General features: G+C 42.1%; 1 long non-coding RNA gene across 1 annotated transcript in view; it reads left to right on the plus strand.

Annotated features, from left to right (window-relative positions):
* Window positions 1-3,211: 3,211 nt before the first annotated feature.
* LOC149864523 (uncharacterized) overlaps window positions 3,212-27,602 on the plus strand; it is a 134,730-nt gene continuing 110,339 nt past the window's right edge. Inside the window, exons 1-2 of the long non-coding RNA XR_016442601.1 lie at window positions 3,212-3,458; window positions 12,074-12,220. This is a non-coding gene — a long non-coding RNA (uncharacterized LOC149864523). The remainder of the gene's footprint in view (window positions 3,459-12,073; window positions 12,221-27,602) is intronic.

Consider the following 27,602-nt stretch of genomic DNA (forward strand, 5'->3'; position numbering starts at 1 on the left):
AACATTGCCCTAGGCTTGTAAATCACCACTGGTAAAGACTATGAGGATAACTTTGTTGCTGCTGTTGTTGCAAATATTGTTAACAGTGTTTTCATATTTCACTGTTGGGTGATGAGAGACCTCATCACATAAAGCCTGTTCTGTTTAAATAAGGGTTTTTTTGGTGAACTTTGTGTGCCACTGGAGTGGCGTTTATTTAGAAATTCCTCATTGTTTTTTTTTTAAAACCAACATGACTAACATTAGCCAAATGGCAATAAAGCTGTGCATTTTGCATGCGTCCTAGAGGCTCAGAATTTTCTAAATGGCCTCTGTCTCCATATCTTTTTTATTCCTGGTTGCTGTGGCAATGTATCACATACTAGTAGGTTGGAAGGAAATACTTGGCGACATCTAAATGAATATGAATTGAACTGGGTTCTTTTGTAAAGCTGGCACTATCTGCACTAAATCAACCCCTCCCCCCATTCTGAAGATGGCACTAGAGCTGCAAGATGGGGTGAGGGGGCTAGGGAAGAGTGGCTGCAGATACGTAGGAGTTCAAACTGGAGCTTGATCAGTGAACGTGTGTTGGGTCAGGAGGGATGCTGTAACTCATGGCACTTCTCTCAGCACCCTGAGAGCAACAACTGAGCTGTTATGTCTTTTAATAAGCAGTATCATTTAATGAGGGTTCAGATTGTCATGCAATCAGGCACTTTTAAAGCGCTCTGCAGCTGTGCCCTTCTGTAAGGGCATGGCTGTAGAGTGTTGTCAAGGGGTCAATCACATGACAAATGTAACTTCTATCTACAGAGTACTCCTGTAGTGCTCTATAAAAATGGCCACATCTTACAATAGTGTAAGAATACTAGAACACTAGAATAATTTTAAAAGAGCTGAGCAGCAGGGAGGATGAGGTTGCTTTGATATCCATTGGGTAACAGAGATGGGATTAGTTGCCTGTGTTATAAATCCAGAGTTCTAAATGAGTAAGAAAAAGTTTTCAAGTTTTAGTTAGAAGTAGTTAATTGTGTTTTTAATAAGAGACTCATAACAATCCCAAGCAGGCGTACAAATATTCTACATCAAGCAAGTGAAGAAAGGTTATATGCCATTTCTATTTTGTATTAAAAATCCTCATGCTGAGAATTTTATTTTATTCTTTCTAAAGTGGTATTAATTTGTAATTTTATCATTAAATATATTGTTATAATTTGGTTTATTAAAATATAAGAGGGGAGTTTTGCAGCATGTACATCTCAATTATAGGCTATATCCTGATAGGTACATGCAAAAAATCCTCTTAATCAGGATCCACATATTGGAGTATACATCAAGCCACAGTAAACTGGTGATCACTTTGATTCATTGACTGTTGAAATGCAACTGGTTCCTGATTAAAACAAGGGGGCATAAGAATGGTACCTGAAGTTACATAAAATGTCAATTATCCATGACTTACCCTAGCACTGATTTTTAATAAATTTCCTGGATTTCCACATTTAATTGTGTGCCCTCTTTTTCCATCAGCAAATTTTAATAGCTGAGAACTTAGCAAAGCGAGAAGAACAAGATACCATGTAGTTGTTAAGAAATAGTTCTTTGCTCCCCCCAACACATATATTGTACATGCATATGTATTTGTTCTTGTAGGCTCTCACCTCTTTTCCCATGCACGTAATGTGCATCTCCCTGAAGTGTGAAAAAAGCTACAGGGATGCTGATTGCAGAAAGCACCTGGTTCTCATGTTTATCCTTACAGAGGCTGGTATCTCCCAAAGTGGCTGAATATGTAGGATTAGGGACTTTTTGAGCACGTCTACATGAGACGCTACATTGCCATAGTGATGAGCTACAGCAACATAGCTCATTGCTATGGTGACACAGCATCAGTGGGCACAAACCATGATGCTAACGCAACGTCGCTGTAGTAACGAGCTATGTGGCCATAACTCATGTAGCATCTAAAAATAACCGTGTGCCTTCTGGACTGCGCACTACCAGCGGTGACTGTGCAGTCATTTAGTACTTGCTATGTGAGGTGCACATATGCAGTCAGAGGCACATGTAGCTGCCTCCTTTGTGTTTCCCCAATAGTGGGCTGAAATATTCTTGGGACTGAAATGCTTTCTGAGACTCCCGTGTAATTGAATTAGAATTCCCAGGGCTAGGCAGGGTTATCTGTACTACCAGAAAAGACTGCAGCATGAACAGCACCATGGAGGAACATTGCTTGGTCTTTACCCTTGTAGATGATTTTAAATGGGGCTGGAGTTTAGGAACAGTGTCTGTGGTTCTGACTGCACATTAGCATGTTTTAAAGGCAGTGGAATTGGAGTTGAAGCACAGTGGTTAAGACAATGACTCATGGAAACATGGTTGCTTTGCCTGAAAGAAATCCACATGGAGGCTACCCTTTACTCTGATTGTTATCTTTACCCTCCCTGTGAGCCCATGTCCATCATTACCATAATATCACTGGTGGTCCCAGACATGCCTCACTCCAAATGAAGACTTCAGTAAAAATGGGCCTCAATATGACACTATATGGATGACCTGTTATATCTTCATAGCTTGTTCCTGCAATTCTGCAGCCAGCTATCAGATTCAATACTTTCTTCAAGATGTCTTCTGAGGAGTGGGCTGCCTGTTGCTTTAGATAGGGCTCAGCTCTTTATGGACAGGGGAGATAATCTGTCCAGTCATAGAGTATCTACCATATGAGACTGTTGGTATCTATTAATTCTGTTATGGAACTGCACACTGTCCCCAGTTTGAAAAGTCTCCTCTGCACCGTGGCATAGGTCAGGTAGGAGCTAACCATAAATGAGTCCCACTTACCTGTTGTCATCACTCTTTATCACAACACTGACCTTGGTGCAGGCACTGCGTGGTCAAAGGTCTTCACTCAGAACAGATGCACAGGAGTTCAGCTCTTTTACAGATGTGAACGTTGATTATTAGATATGCACTTCGATTACTTGCAACCTATTTTTGGACATTATGTACCAGGAAAAAGTCTATTGTTCATAAAAATCGCAATTACCTACTGAAATGCCTAGGATAGTGTATTAGGGGAAAGGGTTTGCTCATACAGAGAATCAGACAGAGATTTTTACACTGATAGAATTGTACGCTATTTAATATAAAACACTATATTTTATCTTGGAATTAGGATAAACTAATCCAAGCCTGACATTTGTCTTTCTGCCCATTGCAGGAGTAATACAGTGCAGTACTTCAGCAAAGGTAGAGCAGAAGACTTTGACCCGGAGTATCCCACACAACAGAATTAATGCATGCAAGATGCAGGAGATACCACTTGCATGATACAAGGCGCTGATCAGCACTGCAAACTTGAGCCATTCCAAACGATAGTTCATTGCAACTCGCGTTTGCTAAATGTACACAGAGTTCACATCGAAGAGGATAAATGGACTGCCATGACCATAAAGGTGCAGAGATTATTTCAGAAGGTAACCCAGTTTGTTGTCTGTAACAGATGGTTCCTCTTTTGCTTTGAGACATGTATGGAATTCTGTATTCTTTTGGGTGGGTTTGTGTACGTGAGACTAGTCTTTGTTTTGAATTATATTCAAAACTAGCCTCAATTTCACCTGGTTATTTTTGGAGAATATGTGTTTCAGATAGTTTTGAAGGTTCTGTCATGTTTTCAGCTTTAAATGTTCTCTCAATATTGGGTTAAGATTCACTCCTAAGTGGATTCAGACTAATTTGAAAGCAAGGTTTGAAAATTCTCAGTGAACCAGGCCTGGTTTTCAGATTTGCAATGAAGTTCAAAAAAGAAATGTTGTGTTTTTTGGATTTCACCAGGAATATTTGGCTAGGGAATCAGAGCAAAGATCCTTCTCTGAAGTATGTGCAAATGGAATGAAAAAAATCCATGAATATCAAATGAGAGGATGAAGCTAAGCACAGGTAATATAGGAATAAATCAAACTCTTAATAACTTATTCAGTCAATTCATAGAAAATTGATTTTTTTTTTGATGAGAATTTATATTGCAATAACTATTGGAGTGAAATTTCAGGTCTAACCCATATACTGGACTTCTGCCTTTCCTTGAAATGGCATAGCCAAGTTCAGCTATATCTAGAGGACTTTTAATTTACAAAGGACTAGATTTTAAGGCTATTCAAGGACTTCAATCAATGGAAATTAGACAAAAAGACAACAAAACCCTTAAAATTCTAGCCCACAGTGATCTGAACTCTGACATAGGTAACAGAAACCAAAGATAGCATTGAAATGTTCATTTTCTGTGTATTCCTAAACTTAACTGAATCAACTTCAACCTAGATAGATAGTCAGTTCAGTGGCTCACAACAAAATGTAATAAAGTGAATAACTGTAGGCTTTAATATAATCTCTCACAATTGTATTATCTCCCAATTACTTTTTTGACCTTTTTAGGGCCATGCTGCTTTTAAAACACACACAATCTGCAGTTCTGGATGTCCTTCAGTGCATGCTGTACTGAGGAATCAATAGATCAAGTAGAATAAATATCTCACTTGTGACTTTTGTTTGTAATAATATAGTACCATGAAAGGCATAATGCATGCCTAAGAAATATAATGACCCTTCAAATACTAGATGGCTGTAGGTGCTCGTTTGGTTTCCAGATTTTAGAGAGCTAGCTATTTATTTCCCTGAAATCATTAAATGAATAAGGAGATTATCTTACTTTACTAACAGCAGCTGAGATTTTCAGAGTCAATATGTGATTCACCTTGATAGATTGGGGCTTGCTGACCTAACCCTGTAAACTTTTCCACTGAACCTAGTGCTCAGTTTAGAGTACTCCCATTGACTTTAGTCCGATGACTAATGTTAGTAAGAACAATGGCCCTGACTCAGGAGAGCACTTAAGTACTTTCTTAGGTGAGGATGCTTTTTTGAACTGAAGCTTGGCAATAAGGTTATGTAGGATGGAGTCTGACTTTTGGGCAGGAATCACTTTATTTACCATTAAGATTGCTTTATTTCTGCTAGGGTGAAGAGGGGCACCCAAGTAATGAACAGAGCACTGCCTCGTGCTCAGTGGTTTGGGCAGAGAAAACTTTGGCCGAAGAGCCTGAAAAGTGTCATAGGATTTGTGTTGACCCATTTTTAATGAATAATGACCCCACTGTCAGGAGTCAGAGCATCAGGCTAAATTGCCTCCAGCTGGCCTTGGTTACTCAAGTGAGCCTGGCTGCCAATAACCTGACTACTTCCAGCTGGTCCCACTTAGCTGCATGAGTGTGGCTGCTTGAAAGCAACAGCTTCTTCTGTGACCAAAAGGCCACTTAACAGGATAAATGCCTCCCTGCTTCTTGGCTTCATTCTTGCTCTTAGTTCCTAGTACCTGACTCCTGACATCCCCCACACCTCTTTGCTCCTGACTCTAGTCCAGACCCCTGTCTTCTGACAGCCAGCTCCCGGCTTGTGGTTTCAGTTTGGTGATTACAGACATCCCAGAGCCCTACAGCTACTGTTGCCTGCTCCAGACCCCTTGGCTAGTTGCACTGGTCTGAATTCCTGCTTCCTGTCTCTGATCCACCTGGCTTGTTGCTTTACTGAGGGTGACCACCTACACCTTAGTTTCTAACAGACCTTGGCCTCCTGATCCCCTTACTCTTGACCCTTATCAGGATGTTGTCTGTTTTTGATACCTGGGTTGTAGGGTCAAGCCTGGATTACCCACATCCTAGTTGTACCCCTAAGATCTGTGCAATAAAGCACATAGAATACAGCCTCTTTTTGTTATTGTTTATGGGGAAATGAAAGGGGGCTATTTAAATGAGTGATAAAGTCTAAATTCTACTGGGAATCAAGCTTTTAGTTGTTAGGAATATTTGGTTCCTAAAAGGTTTTGTGGAGCTGTGGGCTCAGTGCTGGGAAGTGCTCAGTGCCTTCAGTTCCCACTGATTTTTGCAGTTTGTAAATGTTCTTTGTCAAATCGGGGGAGGAGGGCTTAGGACCTCAAAAATGAGGGTGTAAACTAATAATTAGTACATTCACAGTACCTGTAAGTTGCTGAAATACCTACCTGAATGAAACTCTACATTTCATTCAGAGTTGTTGTTTTTAATGGAAAAACAAAACCCCCAAATTAAAAAAAAAAAATCCATTTTTATATTTTGTCTTAGTTTTTTCAACTTAAAAGTAAAGTAAAACTGAAAGTGTTTGCCAAATTATTATTTTTGTTCAAGTTTTCCAACACATTTTTGGTGAAAAACACTGACCCTCTTCCAAGTATCTACAGAGCACATATGCCTATATTAAAATTCAGTATTGTTAATAATAAATCACAGCTTTTCTAAGGTTGACTCTCTTTTTTTAGCTGAATTTTATCCAGTTACTCCTGACTGAACCAAGTAGTTTATACATGACTACAGGTATCCTCTGGAAAGCATCTAGTCTTGATTTGAAGATGTCGTGGTTGTTTGGAATAGTTAAATCTTCACTTAGTGTCTGGAGGCTGGGGTGGAGCAGGTGCTAAGGTCTCAAGTTAGAGGCCATAGCAGAAGCACTCGCAGTATAGCCCTGTCAGATTCCAATGAATCTATGAATTCTGCTAAATAACTTGTCACACAAGCACATGATAAGGAAGGATACTGTGCCTTTCATCTGAGAATTTCAAAATGCATTAAAATACTAATTAAGTCTCTGATGGCCTGGAAGAAACTCAGTGTAAGTATTAATACACAAATTTACAGAGAAGCTGTGAATTACCCAAGATCCTGTGCTTGAGAGAAGGAATAAAGAGATCAACGTAGGCTCAGGAAGATGTAGCAAATGGGAATAATTACAATTCTTTTACTTCCAGTGAGATGGTCAGAGCTCCTGAGATCCCCAAGGAAACAGCCCGAAACAGTCAAATTGAAAGACCTGCAGTTGTATAGGTCAGGAGTGAGAGGTGTTCAGTTGTGAATAAAGTTTTCTGATGGATTAGTGTCTTTGGAGAGGACACCAGCTGGAGAAAAGTGTACTCTTTTCTTCCTTTGAACTGGGTTATATAAAGTTTCAAGGCTTTTTTTTTTTTAAATGAAGGCTTCTTGGACTTGAGGGGGAGAACTGTGTATACGAGAAGCTCTTGCACACAGAAAGGGAGGTACACCATTTCCCTTTGATTGCAAAACAGACATTTGGGGGCCAGATTCAGAAAGGAACTTAAATGCCACAATTCAGAACACTTAAATGTTAAGCCCTTGGTCCCTGGAGTGGATTCTGGAACCCTGAATAGGGACCTGGGTTCTCTATATGGTGCATGCAGAAAGTTAGGCATCTTAAAATGGAAACTCCAAAAATCAGGACCCTTACACAAGGGGCCACCTACAGCTACCAGCTGGGAATTGCCAAGGAAAAAAAGTTTCATCTTAAATCCTACCCACCTCCATGCCTTTTTTGCCTGTTTCCACTTGGATTTCATCCCCAGGAAACCTCTCTTGAGGCTTGGTATCACCTTGCTTCTGTCAAGAACAGACCGGGTGTCACAATCATACTCTAGGATGCAGCTAGAGGAGAAGGTGGTGCTGTTTCATGCTTTTATACAGTAGCTCAGGGTCAGCACATTTGTCCAGGATGCTAGAGGCCCCAGTTCAATTCCCTTCTTGGCCTGAGAAAGTTTAAATTCCTATGTCTCCAAAGAGACTACTATAACAACTGGACTATGTGCTGTTTGGGAGAAAGCACTCTCCACCCCGTTTTTAAAAGCTATTCTGCTCTTACAGAGAAGAATTCAAAATTCACTGGGTCAGAGAACAAGTGTATGAAAGGGATTGTGATTTTTCTACCTAGTTGTCAGGCCATTCACCTGGGAAGGGGGGTGGGGGGGAGTGAGTGGGTTTCAATGTCTATTTATGCCATTTAGCCAATAACTGTTTTGGGTGAAATAGATTAATGATTTCTTTCAGAGTACACCTACCAAATTTGGGACCTCAGGGGGCACAGGTAGGGGACTGCCTGGTTTTAGGATTTTGATACAGATTAGCTGCCTATACATTTGCTTGGGGTGGATTGTAGCAGGACACCGAGGTGCCTGCTAATCTCAGGGCAGGGGCAGCAACCCAGGTGCCGGTTGCCATGACAGCTGGTTAAGGAGGGAATTGGTTGCACCTGCACCTGGTCAGCTGACCAGAAGGGGCAGGGCCTGGTTCCCATATGAATCCCAGGCCTGAGGTGAGGAGGGTAGTTCCATGGTAGCTAAGGGGAAAGGGAGTTTTGGCAGGGCAAATAGAGGGGAAAAGCCTGACTTCATGAACAGCTCCTGATGCTGTTATGGGCTGGAGTATTCCCTGGTAGGGTCTGGATGTCATTTTAGCTGGGCAGCTTGGATTTTGTTGTAGCCCAGGGGCTTGTGTTTTGCTTTTACTAGAGATTTGGGTGAGGCTATTAGGGGTTGGAGGAGGTCTTATAGGGACCTATGGCAGTGTGGGAACCCCAGCCCCAGAGTGAGACAGGGCTGCAGAAAGCCCAGAAAAGACGAGGGGAGGGCCACATTACAACAAGGTCCATATCAAACCACATCAGCATCATCTGTGAGGCTTGGGCTGCAGTATAGAGGAGGAAAAAGCTGCAGCTGGGACCCCTAGCACCAGCCCAAACAAATGGGCAGCCTCCTGCTAATTTATATCCATTAATTAATTAAGTTCAAGGCTAGGCAGGTAGTTTGCCCCTAACAGGAGGGTGGGGTCACTGATAGACAGACTGCAGAAGAGGTACTCCTGTCACAGGGGTGTTTTAATTACAGTGGTTTCTGGACAGCTTCTCTAACTAAAATGATTTGCTGTCATGAGTATTAAGCCCCTGCACATTTAAAAATGGCTGTGGGACACTAAGCCTCACTTGATGACATTTAGATAAAGTGGCCATTGGGGCAGTCTAAAACATGGGGGCTTAATACACTTGTCTGTGAGGTGATGCTGGAGCATTCCAATTAGGATGTGGAGCAGACTAAATTAATCAAGTCTGCTTTCCGATGTGTTATAATTAGAACATGAACAAGCATGTGTATAGGTAGCCAAAGTAATCATCAAGCTGTTCAGCCCTTTGGAGAATGTACTTTTGAGCAGGCCCTAAATAAGTTCTTTTAGGGAAACTTGAATGTTGAAAGTTGATACGTGTATAGCATTTAAGGGCTTTTTGGGTCTAGTGACAGCTGGGTGGGATTGCAATTTGTGCCTAAAGTCCACCCAAGTCCTACTTTAGTTGCTACTGGGGCTGGGCTAAAGGGGAGGTCTAGCTATTAGAGACTTTCCACTAAGGGCCATGCTTGGTAGATGAGACTCTTCTGTGGCTATGCAGCAAGAGTCAGGATCAGCTTAGCATGCTCCATGAAAGAGCCTTTTGTCCTTAAAGTTTGAGCAGGTGCCGAAACATCTTGCTGTGCTGAGGCACTGAGGAGAAAGTTCAGAGTTAGTAAAGCATCAGATTAGGACAACTGCAATTTACTGAGGGCATGTCTTCTAGTGCATTTGACTGATTAAATTAAATGGCTCCAGAGTTTCCCATTCACTAAGCTCACCACTTGGGAACTTTTAAAATTAATTTCCATTCTTTTACATAAAGAACACAGAAACAGGGAAGAAACCCACTAAAAAAAAAAAAAAGGAAAGATTGGACAGAGTGGAAAAGAGGGAGAGAGAGACTGCTCTTTATAGACAGAGATAAGAAAGCAAGATCAAAAAACCAGGAGGGATGATAGCAATGAGAGAGAAATAGCAAATTTGGTTCGGATCTGGGGTGAATCTTCATTTTGCAGTATTATTTTCTGGCCTTCAGCCTGGTACCAAGAAACCACTTCTATCAAGTGGATGAAAGATTAAAGCCAGAAATTAAATTGTTTGAGAAAAAAGATTTATGGCTCATGAGGTACCTCAGAATCTAAAATAAGATCAGTTTTGCCATGCATAGTATATCTCAACCCCTTTGAAAACTCTTGCGCAGAAGAAAATGTCTTCACATCTTTGAGAGCAGGATTCTGTTTCTACCACAAGAAAGTGATTTCTTGATACCACTGGAATGTGGTTTCTAGTACAGCATTTCTGCTCATAGTATTCCCCTATCGTCTGTAGCATTTTAAGAATTAATTTACAGCAGAAATGGAAAAATATTTTTCATCCATATAATAAATACAGTCCTAGTCAGCTGAGTAGCTTGTTGTCCCTTTTCATAGATTCATAGACATTAGGGCTGGAAGGGACCTTGAAGATCATCAAGTTCAGCTCCCTGCCCCAGACATCTGATCTCAGTCTGAAACAGAAGGAGAAGTTCCCCATGTTCTGCTTTACCCTGCAGACCGTCTGCCAGTCAGATGGCAGTAGTCCCTGCAGAGTGCAGGCTGCCATACTATTGAGGTGGTACTACTTTGTGATGGGTATATGGGGGGAGTTCTTTAGTGCTGGTGGAAGGTGCTTACATCTAACTCTTCTTCCAAGAAGAAATGTTTTCTGAGGACAGCCCTTGTCAGGGCTAGCTCATGGCCAGAGTCTGCCCCCAGTGATACAATGATTGAATGAGCTAGATTCCACAGCTGTGTCTGGGAGTTCCCGGGATTGGCTGTTGGGACATGCTTCTAGATATTTAAGGGCCTCATTTGGCTGTAGGATTGAGGCTGGGCAATATATACTGATACTTGTTTTACAGGATCATCTAGAGACCCTGCCTGTAAAACACAGTAAGTCTCAAATACAGTAACCTGGTTTACATCTCTGAATTAGTGACTCCTTAGTTGCAATCCTGAGAACAATATTGTCAAAGATGAAAAGAGGAGGATCAAAAGAAAATGTAGACCATTAGAGGACCCTAGAAAAGCACAGAGGCTGAGAAAGTGATCAGGGGCTGGGAGGTAACAGGCAGAGATACAGTCTAAAAAAAGTAGGTGGATGGAGATTGGGAAGAGAAACAAAGAACTGAAATGACTTTTCAATGTAATGCAACAGGCCAGGGAGGGAACCAGTAATAGGATACAAAGCTCTAGGTGCTCAGGCCAGGAGTCTGTCCACTTTGAAAACACTACTGTCTCCTCCCTGCCCACCTGAAGAAGAAGAAATGCTGATGAGCTCTAGAAGGGAACTAGTCAGTCACTCACTCTAACTAAAGGGAAGAGCCCTACAAAGTGTGGAACATAAAAATGTTTATGAGGAGAGAGAGAGCAAGGAATAAGTTAGAGATGGAAAAAGGATTAGCTGATTATTTTTTTTAATTAGCACATTAATACATCTACTCTGCAAATGTCTTTACATCTGTCTTGCTGATTCAGCATAGCAGCCAAATCCAAAATGCTATTTTTAAGAAGCAAACTAGATGTAAAATATTCTCCAAGAACGCTTTCCTATTTTTTTTTACCTGAAGGGGCAGTAATTCATTGAAACTGAACCTTTTTCCAAGAATGAAAGGAGATAACTTGTTTTTTGTAGTTGGATGCATAGAAGCCAAATCCAAGACATGTTCCTTCTTTTTGCTTCCATTCTAAAATATAGGAAATAAACATTTAAATTTGTCTTCCTATTAAATCATCCTAATACAGATCAAAGTTCATGTCTTTTTGTATACATGGAGAGTAGAATCTGGTGAAATCATTACTCTGTTGAAAGCCATGGCAAAATTGCTTATGACTTTAATAAAGTAAGCATTTCACCTGAGAAATATGAGAAAAGATCTTCCTGATAGCTTTTTGTAGCCTAAAGCTGTGACTGGTTTTGAAATAAGGAGGCATTTCTAAAATAGCATAGAGATAGGACACAATGTGTGATCTTGTCTAGGATTAAGAAAGTTTCATATTTCAGATTTTATTTTCCATGATTTGTGCTGCATCTGTCACCCTGGTCACTACGGTCGAGCATTTTAGTTGCAATCATTTCTAGAATTGGGCAAGCCAACAAATCTGAATTTAGAGCCAAGCCAAAGTATCTGGTTTACTTCCACACGTATAAACATTGGTTAGTCCTTCAAAGGACTAGCCTGGGCATGGAAAATATGAAAAAACACTAAATGATATACGTAAGGTGCAGTGATTGCCAAGAAATAATGACAGTGTTTATTTTCACTGGCTTGTTCCTCTTTTGCTTGTCCATGTGCATAGGCCCAGAGACAAGTCAGCCCCAGGCAGTGAGTTGGAACCACCTCTAGTGGCTTGCCTACTTCTCTTCCTTGTACATTCAAGGCATCTCATTAACTTGGAGCTGCCATGGTCAGAGGCTTTAGTGACCACACACATCATAGAACTGCGGTGAGTATTACCAGACATATCTTTATGAAACTAGCATCACGTGGGCTTTCAGACTGGGGTATGGTGGGGAGGCAGCGGAGAATTTATTTAAAATCAAACAGTGAAACATAAAAGAAAAATACTCCCAAGATTTGAGGCTTTTAGCAGGTAACCACAACTCTTCCTTTTATGCTTTCATTACCTTGTATCCGCTCTCTCCCCTTAGCTTAGTCAATTAGGCTTATCTGGTTCCATCTGCTTTGTAATTAACAGAGTGGTATCTGGTGGTTTAAAAACCTACTCATCTTGCTCATTTAGTGCTTCAGAAAGGTTTAGATTTAAAAGGGCTCGTACATCTGGGTTGAATTCCACAAGTATCTTCACATATCCTGAGTTGAGAAGAGCAGCCGTGTATTGGATAAGCTGGCGTCTGAAGGTTTAAAGCTTTCTGGTTAGTAGCTTAGTAAGATTTAATTTAATTTTTGCATTTCATGGTAACTTTCAGAGAATATGCTCCTTGGCTTACGTTTTCTTTTTTCCTTGATGTTTCTTTGCTATTTCTTGTTGCTATGCCATCAAACTTTTGTAGCTAGAGGTCTGACTTCAGTGCCTACATGATTACAAAACTACTCTCCTGCTTCTTTACCACAAGTAGGTGTCATGTGTTTAAATTTTAAGATGATTAAAATGAAATGGGTGTCATTCTCTAAGAACTACTTGCTTTGTTGCACTTTACTGCAGTTACCTCTCCCACCCATGATATCATGGCTATAGTTAGATCACCAGTGCTGTCTAACATTGGTTTGGTTGTGGTCCTCACATGTGTAGCCCAGGGGCCATATGCCAGCACCATCACACCAGCTGCACGCTTCTCTGGGGTCCTTCCCTACTTCATGGGCTGAGCTGGCAGCACATAGCCTCCAGTTTCCTTCTGCATGGACCACCCCCTCTAGGTAGGCAGTAGCATGTGGACACACTGTACAGGTGGTGTGCAGACCTCCAGGACCCTTCCTGTCATGCAGCAGTAGGAGAGATGCTCATAGTGGACTGGTTGGCTGCATGTTAACCACTCTTGGGCCACCGGTTAGGTTTGGCCAAGAGGCACAGATCTGGCCAATCCATCAGCCTCTGTTCTTATTGTGTAATAGTAGTGGTATGTTTTCAGTGTGGATTTTTGTGGTGGGTGGCTTGAAACTGAGAGACTTATACAATGATCTCTGTCAGTGTAGTGGTAGGTATCTGATTCTGGCATTCAACATAGGTGCTGGCTGGAGGTGATGTGTTACTGTAGAAACTGGCAGTGAGCATGTAAAATGCCTATTCATCCAAAGGCAGTGAGTCAAGAATACATCATGTCTCCTAAACCCCGCAGAGATACAGGTACATGCAGCTACCTGAATATATTCTCATGTGCATTATACAGTGCTGTGTGGTTCACAGTGTGTAATAGCTTCCTTCTTCAAACTGGCTAGTATTCCTAGATGTGTTAGCATGGCCTATGTTTATCTGGTGTCCTACCATGGGGCTGTGAGATGAGCAGACTTCTCTGAACCTTCTCCCAGCCATTGTAAAGATGAGGCCTGACTGCAGTTTCTATATTTTTGAGAAGACAGAATCAATATTTTGGCTGCTGTAAATGCTGAAAATGACTGACATGGTTTAGTGACCTATCTTCCTCCTTGCCACATGTGTGATGTCTATAAATGTCCCAAACTGACTTGAGATCTGTACCTTCATTGTGCTGAGCCCTGTACCAGTGCACAGCAGTATGGTTGCCTATACACATGCTTGGGGTGTTTTAATTAGAGCAGTTCCCAGACAACTGTTTTAATTAAAATGGCTCACTGGCATGTGTACTAAGTCCCCGCAAGATTTTAAAGAGGTCGCAGGACTTATCTGAAGCTCTTTAGATGAGATTTAGATAAAGTGTCCCCATGGCCAATTTAAAATGCCATGGGGGCTTAATACACATGACAGTGAGGTGATGTTGGAGAATTCTAATTAAAATTCGAACAAATACATGTATAGTCAGCCTATGCTCTCAGTGCCCTAAAGAGCATAGAAAATCTGGGTAGAAAAATAGGAGGAAAAGCATCAGCATAGAGATGGGGAAATTCCTTGTCCAGCTGGTCAATAGCAGAAGTAAGTTTCCTAATACCTAGTCTGCTGTGCTAACCAGCTGACCATGGTGCCTCCTCCTTATGATGCAAAGCTGTGACAAAAGCCTGGCCAGTTGAAAAGAACTCCAGACAATGAGCTGTACTTAACAGGAAGAAGCTGGCCTGAAAATCATGTTATTTATCTTAATGATGCATCTTTCCAATCGTGACATGATTTGTTTTGGTCTTTTTTAAACAATTCTGTTTTCTCTGAAACTTTTTTCCTGTTATGTGCATGTCAGCATATTTTTAGAATCCCCTCCCTACTTTCCACTTACTCAACTAACAATAATTTATTCTTCTTAACACAGCCATGCTGGCCTACAGCAGACATTCAGTACTGTTTGGGGAATCATGTGAGAGGCAAGGATTTCTTAGGATGATATCTTTTATTGCATTAGCTATGTAGCTGGGATAAAGTTAGACATTCCCTCAATGCAAGGAATTTCCTCATGTCTGATCAGAGGAAACAAAGCACAGCATAGTAAAACAACAGCAGAGGGGAGCTGCTAAGAAGTTCTCAGGGGTAGCAGACACACAACAGAAGAAAAGCTGCTTATTGGGAGATTGAGGCCTATCGAAAGGAAAGAGGGTCATTCTCACCTTTCTGTGGAAGGAATTCAGGAGGTGGACAAAATATAATGTGCCATGCATATGATATCAATGTTTAGTCCTTGGTTATTTCAGTCTATTTCTGAATTTTTGTTCCCAAGTTCACCTTTTTAAAGGTAGATTTTTTTTTCTTGAGCATGAAGATGAGTGAGGTCAGAGAGGGAGTGATTGTTTTGTGAGATATGTGTTCCTAATGGTGTGTGTATGTCTCTATCCTCTATATTTTTCCTGTGAGGGTTCATTCTACTATGTAGTTGCTGTTCTTTTTACCCATATAGTTGCCATAAGGGTACTTGGGTCTTTGGATCACATAGATCACATTTTGGGAAAGGCGTGTGTAGGAACCATGGATTCTGATACATTTTTGATGGGGGGTGGGGGGTTGTCAGTACCTCTCCATTGCCAGTACTATCATGTTTAAGCATTTCTTGCCAAGCCAAGGTTTGCGTTCTGCTTGATGTCTGTTGGGTAGTGGAGAGTTTGCTTCTGATGATGAATAAGCAAGGCTAGGGAGCTGTTTTAAAGCCAGGAGCAGAGGGCCTGGGTATATTTTTATCTCAAGATCTGATCTTTGGGTATAGGCTGTAGTCATTTGGCGATTCTTCTTATTGGTTCCAGTGTGGGATGGTAGGTGGTCACCAAGTGCATGAGGTCATGGGTTTTTTTTTGTATTGTAACAGTTTTTACTGTGTGGTATTCGGTATCTCTTTCAAATGTACAATCTATTTCTCTATTGGGATGTCCTTTTTGTATAAAGGCAGATTTGGGGAATCGGGCAGAAGCAGCTGTGATGCTTCTGCCACTAAAGTTGTGTAAAAGCAAATGAAAATGTGGCATTGAAACATGGCATGAAATGGACTATAGCAAGTTCTTCTAATGTTTCCAGAATGCACATATTGTGTATGTGTTTTTTTTTTTTTTTTTTTTTTTTGAAAGGTCAGTTTAGTGAATATCCAAGGTACCAAGGTTCTCATTTTCGCATAACCTTGCATAATAATTCCTAAGACCCTTGTTATGTGGATGACAATGCTGGAGGGAAAAGTGATCTTGCAGCTAGTACTCACCAGGATGTGGGACTCTGTGGACTTTTCCTGACTTTCTGGGGTTCCCCATGGACATCTGGGATTGGAGAGCTGCTTCCAGCTTGGAAGTATCAAATAATTAGCAGACATTTGGGCAAAAAAAAGTTTCCTTTCAACGTACCCTAAAATATGAGGTTTTAAAGGGAACGGTGCTTTTACATTTTTGTTTAGGATACTTGAGGTCTGGCTCAGTCTGCCAGAGATGTCAGCAAGCTGCCCTCTTTCATTTCTTGAAAGGGTGTCATTTTTGTTAAATACAGAGCTAGCTACACTGTTTTAACAAAGGCTACTCTAATCTCTTGGAAGTGTACAGCAGGGATCAATTTGGCAAGGTGCAAACTGCTGTATCACCTTTCTAATTCACCTTTAAAATTACAGGTAGGCCTTTCAGCAGTCTCCCTGGGTGGCTTAGGACAAGCACTGAGTATGGACCTGAAACACCCTTAACTGGAAGGCCGACTTTCATAAACTGGAAAAAAAAAAAAAAAAGGGTATGTTGAGCTCATATATATTCCTCCTGGGACAGTGTACAGTAGGTAGATGTGATAGACTTCTGTTTGCTACTGATGTGGTTTAGATTAGCATCACTTGCTGAAACATTACATCCCCTGCTATTAGTAAAATGGGAGGTTGTATACATGAATCATTGGCTGCATACACACATTCAAATGACCTGAGAATTCCCCTGGGCTTGTTCTGCAGGTAGAAAAACTTGCCTGAAGATGCCTGAACAGACATTTGAATGATGAGACCCTGAAGAGCAAGAGGGGACATTTTCTGTTCCCTACTCAGCTAAAGTTAATATATTCCAATGAGCAACATGGTCTCCCCGGTGGGGGAAGGAGCAAAACACCCTGGAATGCTGGGGAACTATGTTGTGACTTCTCTCAGAAGTTTAATTCATACAGATATTTGCTCTCTTAGGAGAAACTCTCCTGGGAGCGATTTAGCCCTGGCTATTCCCAGGTTATTTTTTTTCCTGGAGCAGCCATTTTTGCTCTGGGAGGAAAAATCCTGAACATCTGTGCTCTTATGATTTCTCCTGGGACAGCAGTGCCAGTCTACATGTGTCTATTGTCCACTTTTTCCCAGTTTGGGACCTAGAATCCATAGGCATTTAGGTTTACCACGGCACCAGTGATGGGCAACACAAAAGAAAGACTAAATCCTACTCGCATTCCATAGCTTGGCCAGTAATTCAGCAGTGCCTGCTCATTTTAAAATTTTTCCAAAGGAAAGATTTAAAAAAACATACAATTTTACTTGAAATGTAAACAGCTTGAACAAGAAAATCTCTCTCCCCCCTAACTTTGGTCAGCAAACTGACTGCGTACCAGGGAATTCCTGTGTTGAGCACTGACATAAGTTACACGAGTGGCTCTCAACCTGGGTATTGGAGCACCCTAGGGAGCCTTAAGATCCTTTCAAGGGTGATGTGGGATGCCATACAATGTTAGCACTGTTAGGTGTGGAAGCATGTTTTACAAGACAAACCCAGAGATTTCAAACAGGAATTCGTAATATTAAAAACATTCTGACTTGTTGTAGTTTTCTCTGAGTTCTTTGCAAGAACTCTTCTTTTTCTGTAGTCATAAAAAAGAATGAAAACTAAGAGCTGGTATCTTCTGAGGGGTGCCTTGAGCCTAAATCGGGGTACCTCCAGTCTAAAAAGGTGAGAACTACTGATCTATACACTGAAAGCCTCTTGGATTAGGCCTTGTGTGTGTGTAAATATGGGTTTAAGGTCAGCATCAGCCAATCTTAGACCTCTGGCTTGGATATGTTTACAAATACATCTTTATAAAGCCTAATAAGAACACTTTTTAACTCCAGGGAAATACTTATGCCTTTATGATTGCAACCCTAAATGCAGCAGCCTTGTCCTGGTGCATGAGAACCAACGCCTGGAAGTGATGAGAAACGGTGGAATCAATCCAATAGCATAACGAGCGGTGGGCAAGCGGGGTACCAGCCCTGGGTGCCAATTTTAGATGGGATAGTAGAATAGCAGGCCCTGGGCCTCTTGTGCCACTGTAGCACCAACCTGTATTTGTGGAACTCGGGCGCTGCAGTAGCAGTCTCTGTGCCAGGATGTAAGTACCTGGGGACTCCTCACTCAGGATGCTGAAATTCTGAGTCAGTGAGTTGTCTTTCATTGTTGAAGCTGAATGAGATGCAGAGAGTAAACAAGCAGCATGGGTACTGAAAGTATAATGTAATTCAGGGATCCGAATTCTCTAGTAGCAGTAGAGTTCACTGGTAATGCAGGGAAAATTTTCTCCCATTTTGTTACAACCAAGGTCCATTTCCAGAGGGCAAAAAAAATTTCAATTCTGGTGGCAGAAAATGGGGTCAATTCTCCCCCTAATAGCAATGAACTCCATTGCCACTCTGCAAAACTGTGATTCTCAGAATACCTTGTGCTCAGTGACACACTTTGCTTACACTAGCTGCTTCCTGCAATTGAGAAGTGAAGATGGAGCAAGGCCATCCTTCTGGCACACCTCCTTTGCACTGGTGCCTGGGGCACGTGCCCTGCTCGCCCACCCCATGTTACACTACTGTAGCCCAGTGCTGGAGGTGCAAAGGTAGAGTTGTGTGATAGGTGATTGGGTGTAGGTATACATGTATATGATGTAAACAAATGCATTTGTTTTTATTTTTCTTGGCTAAATTGAGCAATTTAAGTCCCATTTTAATTATGCTTTTAAGTAGTGCTATGGTACAAACAGTGTTGTATTTATATTGGAATAATTGCTCAGTATAACCATTACATAACTTGAAGCATCTGATGGAGTAGGTTGATGCCTACCAAAGCTCATGCCTCTCTGAATGAGTTAGTGTCTAAGGTGCCACCCTGGCCTGCCTTTTGGCTGTAATTCTGTAATATTTTGAATGCAAGCGTTATCTTTTACTATGCAGAGTAAACAATGGGTTAGAGAAATTCTTTAAGCTTTATGGAGTCTTGCATGTCTTTTGTTAAAAGCAAAAACTAACAAAAATCAAACCAAAACAAGGTAAAGCAGCGACGGTGATTGGTCTGCATTGTTTCCATTAGTCATCTAAAAAGTTCCAAACTAACCTGTGTTCTTTAGTGCTCTGATACTCTGAATTTTCTAGACATGTTCCTACCAGACTCAATGTGAATCAACCACCCTCAGCCTTCTCGTTAACAGCCTGCTTCTCAACATTTCTTATTCCCAGGGTGTCATTTAACTTAATGTTGAGCTTTCATTAGTATCTGAAGAACAGCCCCTACAATTTAGTGTCTCAAGGGGTCTTGCCTCTTAGTTGTTCCATGGCTACCCTGACATCAAACAACATGATGTGGTTTGCTTTTGTCGACTCGAGATACTTTCCGCTGAAGTTTTTTTCACCCTCTGTCGCATTGCTTTGCTCCTGGAGTTATTAGCACTCTCAGCTATACAGATATTTTAAAATGTATTTTGCTTAATCATTTATATGCATTGCTGATCGCTGGGGAAATTAATAGGAATTAAAGTAATGGCTATATTAACAGACTGGCAAACAATACCTTTTATTAACCTCTTATCGTAGGAGATAAGTCTTTATACCTCTTCATATCAAACTCCTCATGCAAAATGCACAGATCCACAGATGTAGGTCCAAGGAGGAGGTCCCCCTCTATTCGGCACTGGTCAGGCCATGGCTGAAGTACTGTGTCCAGTTCAGGGCGCCATACTTCAAGAGGGATGTGGACAACATGGAGAGGGTCCAGAGGAGGGCCACTTGCATGATCAGGGGGCAGCAGGGCAGACCCTACGAGGAGAGGCTACAGGACCTGAACCTGTTCAGCCTCCAAAAGAGAAGGCTGAGGGGGGATCTAGTGGCCTGTTATAAACTAGTCAGGGGGGATCAGCAGGCACTGGGGGGGAGTCCCTGTTTCCCCCAAGCACTGCCAGGAGTGACCAGGAATAATGGTCACAAGCTGGCAGAGGGTAGATTCAGGCTAGATATCAGGAGGCGCTACTTCACAGTCAGGGCGGCTAGGGTCTGGAACCAACTTCCAAGAGAAGTGGTGCTGGCTCCTACCCTGGGGGTCTTTAAGAGGAGGCTAGACAAACACCTTGCTGAGGTCATTTGACCCCAGTACTCTTTCCTGCCATGGCAGGGAGTCGGACTCGATCTGCTCAGGTTCCTTCGGACCCTAGAAACTATGAAAATACTGCAAGCTTGACAATCTGACTTAACCTCAGGTTTTGTTGGGCTAGTGGGGACAAAACAGTGTGAGGAGTGAGATCTAGAGCGGGGATTCCTTCATAAAAAATATGCTTCCTTTAGGCACTGTGGCTGTGAAGCAAGAACATCCCATTTGGTCCCAGTGGCTATGATGGGGCTTGAGAATGGGAGTAGTCAGAGAAAGCTATCCGTCAATAACTGTAAGCCAGGCCTTTGCATGCAGTAATAGACCTATTCATTCAGCCTGACCATTTGTGCATGTCAAGTAAGAGATTAGGGGCTGCAAAAAAGCTTCGTTGAACTCTAGGCCACCAAAACGCTATCCTTGCAGACTCTGTAAATGTGATGACCTTGTTAAGCTCTACTGATTCCAAAGGTCTGTTAGCTAGTCATTCCCATGCTTTCACATGGTCTAGGAGGTAGAAATCCCTTGGCTGATTACCACCTGGAAATTAAAAAATACTTTTGTCTCCCAACAGGATTCCAACTCCAGATCACTAGAGGTTAGTGTAAATACTCATCAATGTTCCTTGAACCATAATTGTTCATTAGCTTGGTCTGCAGTCAGTGGAAGAACTAGAGGGATGCAGTGCCAATTCCTATTTTTCTTTATTTTAACTAGTATTATTTCAGACTTTTTTTAATGGTTCTGAATTTACTCCTCAAAACAAAGAACACAAACCTTCAAGAAATATAACCTATTCCATCGTTGCACTTGGATTTGTTGTTCACATAGGCTGAAATTCACCTCAATGTGGTGGGATAATGAAAAGGCCTCTGTGGGCTACATGGAGCCTATGCTAGGGTATGACAGTTGAGTGAATAAATGTGTGTACTGCAAACACGTACTAGTTACAAAAAAAACTCAACAATTTTTTTTGTGCCTGTCCAGTGTAGAACAGCATGAATGGGAAAGTGTGGGGGCAGGCTGGCATGGCTCAAGATAGGTTGTGCAGCCATGTTCACCCAGCAGCACCAGTAACCTATACAATTGGTTGGGGGGGCCTGGAGAGCACAACGTAAGAGCCTGATACCCTGGTCCTGCTTAGGGGGAAGATTGCCCTTCAGCATTTATTTTGCACTACACCAAAAAAGAGCCCATCATCTGAAACTGCAGTGTTTGGCGTGGATTAATGCCTCCTAATAATTCCCTACACAGAGAGGCCCCCTCTTCAGGAGCTGAAGGTGCTTGGTGTCTTGCAACAGTTGTTTAGGAGCAGGCTGAGAGCATGTAACATCTATAAAGTGCATTCCGGAGGAAAGGTACTGAGCATGTAAACCTAATGGAAGTCATTATCATTATGGTACTCTCTTATCCCAGCTCAAATCACTGATGCACCTTCTGTGTCCAGCTGACGAAGCAGTATTTCCTGCATTATAGGATTCTGATTTCAGTTCCATTTTATGTTCATTACTTTCTTGGAGAGCTACAATTTCATTATTAGTACATCAACATAAGTGAGCACTGATTATATAAGGGCATTTCTGAACATTAGTTAAAGGTTTGTTTTGGGAATAAAATGTGCTGCTTCTGCCAAAGACTGCTCCTTGTTACACAAATACTTATACACTGAGTTGCAAAAGCTTATTAAAAACATTGTTAACTGCAGTTCTGATTATTTTGAATGTAACATAATGGGATCAATATTTGATGATTTTTGTTCCCAAAGACCACCATTGTTGCAAGTTGGATGGTTGGAAGGATTGTGCAACGATCACTTTTTTTTTGTTTAAGTAAGCTCCTGTTTATCATCATCTTGATATGATTCCAAGGATTAAATGTAGGTCCAGATTCTGTGCCATCTGTTAGGCACATAAAATGGATTTAGGCACCTAAATGTCATTTTGTTCACCCTGCTTAAATCCCTGAAAAATACTTAACACAAAAGGCAAATGGGTCTTCCTTGTCCTTTCTGCTTTTGTAACTCATTCATAGGGTGTCGGCTGACGGTGCATTACACCTCTTTCCCCACCCCACCCCCAGTAAAAAACCCAGGTAATTAACTACTCTACTACTGCATGGAATTTGTACCTATATACAGGTAAGTAGAAAATGCGTTTCACCACAGCACTGAGGTGTCATATTTTCTCACATATGGCACCAACTTTTCCCCCAAAAACCTGACCCCAAAACTGGGGTGCATGTAGCAAGTAGGAAAGCTGTTTTTTATGACCAGGATGGACATCAGTAGCTGATTTGATGTGGAGGCGATTTGGCTTGATTTCAGAGACTGAATCCAAATCGAATTGGAAGACCAATTAAAGGCTCCAAATCTATTCAAAGCAGCTGAATCAATTCGGCTGATTTTTAGAGATTCAGCCATAGACTAACTAAACAAGCAGCTGACAGCTACCTCAGGCGGGTAAGTCTGGGGGTGGGGAAGAGGTGTGGGGAAGGGAGGGATTGGGGCTGAGCCAAGCTACCCGGCGGGAGGGATACTTGTTTACTTGTATTTTTTTTTAAAAAAAAAGCTCTGCACTCACTGGCTCTAGCAGCGATGTTTGGGGCCTCTGGGTGCTTGTGGCAGAGCCCCCACATACAGCACAGGGCAGTAGGGGACAGTGGGGCAGCTCCACATGTAGCCAGAACCTGGCAGTGCTTCATCCTTAGCAGCCCTAGCTCCCACACAATGCGCAGTGCCCTGCTGAGCCACACTGCATCCATGCCATGGAGCAGTTGTTGAACAGGTGCCAGGCAGGGGGATGAACCCCTCTGCCCCCCCACTGTCCTGTGCTGTGCAGGGGGGTTTTGCCATGAGTGCCCAAAGACCCTAATCGCTGCCCTGGCAGCTGGTGGGCACAGCACTTAAACAAACAAAAAGCGCTGGGGCTGGGTGGGGGAAGGGGCCAGGCAGGGCAGCCATGGGGGCTTCTCCTGTGGCTCCTCCCACCCGGGGAGAGGCAGACACAGCCAGAGAAACTGCAGGAGAATGTGCAGCTGCCTGGCTGTGCCTGCCTTTCCCCAGCCTATCTGAATCGCGGAGTCTTTCCAAATTTAGTACCAAATCTTCTGAAGCTGATTCAGCTGAATCAATTTGAGACAGTGATCCAAATCGAATCACTGTCCTCTGAATTGGCCAAATCCAAATAGAATACTTCCCTACTCACACAGGCCTAATGGACACTCCCTGTTTTGAATCCTGTTCTACAGTGCAAAAGCTGTTGCATTACTATTCAAGCAGTTGAGGGAATCAACTGATTGAATGGCTCATTGTTCTTCCCTCTGAGGTATTAATGATCATCTCCCCTTTTTAATGGTCTTGACATATAGGTGATGCATAAATCCTGACATGGCAGGGAGGGGACACAACTGCATCACCACCTCAGCGAGAGGGCACAACTCTGTGCTGCCACTCCTGCCTCTGCTCCTACTAGGCATTTGGTCCAACTGGACTGCAGTCTTGCTCCCTGCTGTTAGTGAGGAAATCACATCATTCCTGCAGCCCCATGTACCATGCCCTGCTGTCAGGGCAGAAATCTGAGCGGGGCAGGTGCCCCACCATGCTCCTCTGATGTCTCCAATGGGTCTTGGTGTGTCATCAATCAAGCCAGCCTTTCTTAGGGCAGTTTGGTTTTCTTCTACCTGCTCCTAGTTTCTATACTCCTGTTTCACAGCCTTGGAGCTGCTAGCTCTCTTCAAAATCATAGATGCATTCATTGAGACCAGTCTTTCGCAGCATCTAGGGTTTCAGCTTTGCTTAAGCAGGAAAGGGAAGGTGAATCAGCTAAAGATTAGACTCTCTCTTCTCTATGCAGCTGTAACTCTGGAAAAATCTTTTTTTTGTCATTCCGTCTTTCAAAAACTATATATACTCTGAGGCATGTCATATGTGAGAAAATATGGTATATTTATGATGCTTTTTATGGATGCCCTCAGGCCTGTTAACCATCTACATTGTAAAATCTAAGCTTTATCTGTGATGACAGTTTACCACAACCTTGGGAACTTTAACCTCCAGGATTTGATGTCAAGCTTCCTCTTAGTCCCCTCACTCTTTGGATTTGGAATTCACATGGGTGCTGCAGTTACAAACACAAATTCCATCAGCAGCAATCTCAGAATTTCCAATTTCTGACTTCTGACCTTTTTCTACACTACTTCCTGTCTCTACTGCCCATAGAGGATAAGTAGTTTACAGACTGTTTCCTGTTCCTTGAGTAGAACCCTGCTAGGAATCAATGTGCAGTGGTCCCAAGGTAAGATATAAGTGGGAAGGGGAAAATTGGACAGATATGATGCTATCCGCATCACTCCCATTTGTGCTGTTAGCTAAAGGTAGATAATTAAAAAACAAACAACAAAATCCCCAAACAATGACAGGCCATTACTGAGATCTGCAGTTGTCACGAGCAGGTTGTGTTGGGCCCTGTATTCAGACAGAATATGCTCTTGTAGGAAGAATGAGGTAGACAAATAATTATTTGTGGCCTTTCTTCATTCTTTGAAGAAAGAAGATGAAAACAGATCTGTCCTTTAAAGGGAACTTTGAAATACTGGGCTGATGAAGTATGATTTTTCTAACCAAGGGTGAGCTTACATGTTACATTTAGACCATACTAAGTGCACTTAACATGTGAGCATCCACATATTAAAGCTTGTTAACTTGTGCTAAGTGTCCTTTGCACATCTCCCAAGTTATGCCACTTCAGGGGAGGGTTAATTCTTGACCATGCTACCTATCTTGGGTACATTCAGTCTGTTTCACAGAGATAAAACAAGCAATTTGCATTCCACCAGCATTACAGGATGTACCACTCTCAATCCCCCCTCCACCAGTCACCCAAACCCAGACCAGAGATGGAGCTTAGGTGTCCTGGCTCCTAGCCATACCTGTTTACCATCCGCTAGTGGTAAGTCAGTGCTGTGCAAGCAAAATTGGTATTGACCCTTAACATGCAACTGCCTACAGCATGTCCTAACTTTAAAACTGCTTAACATTTCATACTAAATGCAATGGATAACTTCACCTGACAAGTTGGAACCTGTCATATACTCCGTGGGTATATTTGCGTTACTTGCACTAAGAATAAAGGCCAAAATCAAATAGAATTCCCTTGCTTTTTTTCATTGTCCCCTGCTTCATTTTATCTTTTTTATATGGTCATATTCTATGTTCTGTGTCAATTTAGTGTAAACTGGAAGAATAGATAATCTTATTGTATGCTTTTAGCAAAAATGATAAATTGTATAAAGGTTATTTTATTCTTACTGTCCATTTTACTTTATTAACAAAAGCTGTACATAAACTACTGTACTACTGAAAAGCAGTACTTATTTTATTACTGCAATAGTCTTTAGAGACATCAGGAATGAGGGCTCTTGTGCAAAGTGTTATATGCACACAGGATACTGGGCAGTCCTTCCTCAAAAATGTCCCTTACACCCTTTGGCCTCCCCCCCTCCCCCATTAATGTTTCATCTCAAAACTTTACTGTGTTTAGATTATACAGGAATCTGAGTGGGGACAGTTTCTGCACATGCAAAGAAACATTGTTGTCTGGGTTGTCATTATCATCAATTTCAGAATGCTACTTTGGAAATGGGAGCCTTTAAAGTGCAGGCCTAGCTGCTGTATCTCCTTCACTGATATTCTCCTATCTTATGCCTCTGCATGGATTGAATTATTTTATAAATTGTAAACATTAGGCTGATGGAGTTGAAGTGCTGAGCTCCTTTTTTAATCACAGGCACCAGAATAACTCGTTTTTAGTCTTTTGGAAACTCACTTACTCTTAATGAGTTTACCATGATAGCTGCTATAGGTCCACAAATTTCCTGTCTAGCTTCTTTTAGCATCTGCAGATAAAAATGCCATCTGGAGGGGAAATTTATTGGTTCTGAGGTGCTGTCCCTTCCTTATCACCTTATTTTGCTGGTGCTCATCCCAGGATGGTTGCTGTTACATACAAGTTTTGTGTCACCCCAGTACAGTGCTCCCAAATATCTTGCTAGAGAAGAGGGAAAGGCACTAATTGCATTCCCTGTGATTTTTTTTTTTCCCCCTCTCTGTTGGCAGTAGTTGCCTGAGGTAAAAGAGTGTCCGACTTTTGATGTCACTGCAAAAATAAAGTGCTAGTTGTACAAAATAAAACTTTTGACTGGTTCCACCTCTTTTTTTTTTTTTTTTTTCTTTTGAATCTCTACATTGAACCTCAGGGAAGGAAGCTGAGTTACAACTTTTTAGTTTATCCCTTGTGTGAAATTACTACTCTCTCTCTTATGTTTGCTCCTTTTCAGTGTTGTAGTCTTCCATTACAAATATAAGGACTTGCCTAACTTTTGCTTAGCTTTTAAGCTGTGATAAGCTATTGGCATTTGCTATTGCTGCAAACTCCTTAATCTACAATTTAGGAGGACTTGGTTGTCACCAGTGCCTCTTATGTTGACTGTAGGCTGCTATGGGCAGAGTCTGGGTAGATCACAGCAGAGTATGTTTGGTCATGCTAATTTTGCTGACCAGTTTTACTTTTGCTGTTGGCTTTGGCCACAGACCCACTGTTCAGGGCCCTTGCCTCTGCTGCAGCCAGATTAGTAGATAATACTAGGAGGCCATCCAGGCTTGGTAGCGATACAAAGCAAACCAAAGATTTTAAACAAATAAGGTAGCACTTAGGGGTCTTCCAGTGGTTCTTCCAGACTTCACTGTCTGGTTGCCTGTTATCCTTTAGAGGCTTTGCAGAGCCTGCAGGCTTGTGTAAAAAAGCAAATGATCAAGCAAACAAACAGAGAAGAGCCCTGCTCTGGGCTCTCCTGGTGGCTGCTTAACCCCTGGTAGCTCCAGGTAGCCTGCTCCCTGGCTAGGTGCAGCCCCTTGAGGCTGCTTTCAGTGTCTGTTATCCTTCTCACCATGGGCTCACATGGCTCTCTCTCTCCCTCTCTCTCTCCCCCTCCCCACACCTGTCAGCTCCCTTCCTTCCAGGACCTGCTTCCCCAGCCTCTAGTGAGTTCTCCAAGGTCTGGGGTGGGTGTGCAGAGGTGCTTTTCAGGTGTGGGCCTGTTCAGACTCCCCCAAACCCCTAGTAACAGGGCAGGGCCCTGTTACATTGACTAAGGACAGTTTTATAGGACTAATTTAGGTAAGTTTTCTACTTGCTGACCTGTTAATAGAAGACACTAAAGGCTATTCCACCCTTTTCCCTCCACAGATGTTTGTAGAGAAATTATCACCATGTCAAATTGCAATTGACAGAGTCCTGTCAGACCATCCTGTCCTATTTTATGTATATTTTTATACCATGTTCATCTGGGCTGTGTGAAGCTTCGGTAGCTGATTTGATTCAGAGGAGATTCCGCCCAATTAAGGGACTGAATCTCTGAATCCAAACTGAATTGGGAGACCAAGTAAAAGC

This window comes from Crocodylus siamensis, chromosome 5 (genome assembly GCF_052110815.1).
Source record: "Crocodylus siamensis isolate JL-2025a chromosome 5, ASM5211081v1, whole genome shotgun sequence".
Classification (NCBI taxonomy): Eukaryota; Metazoa; Chordata; order Crocodylia; family Crocodylidae; genus Crocodylus; species Crocodylus siamensis.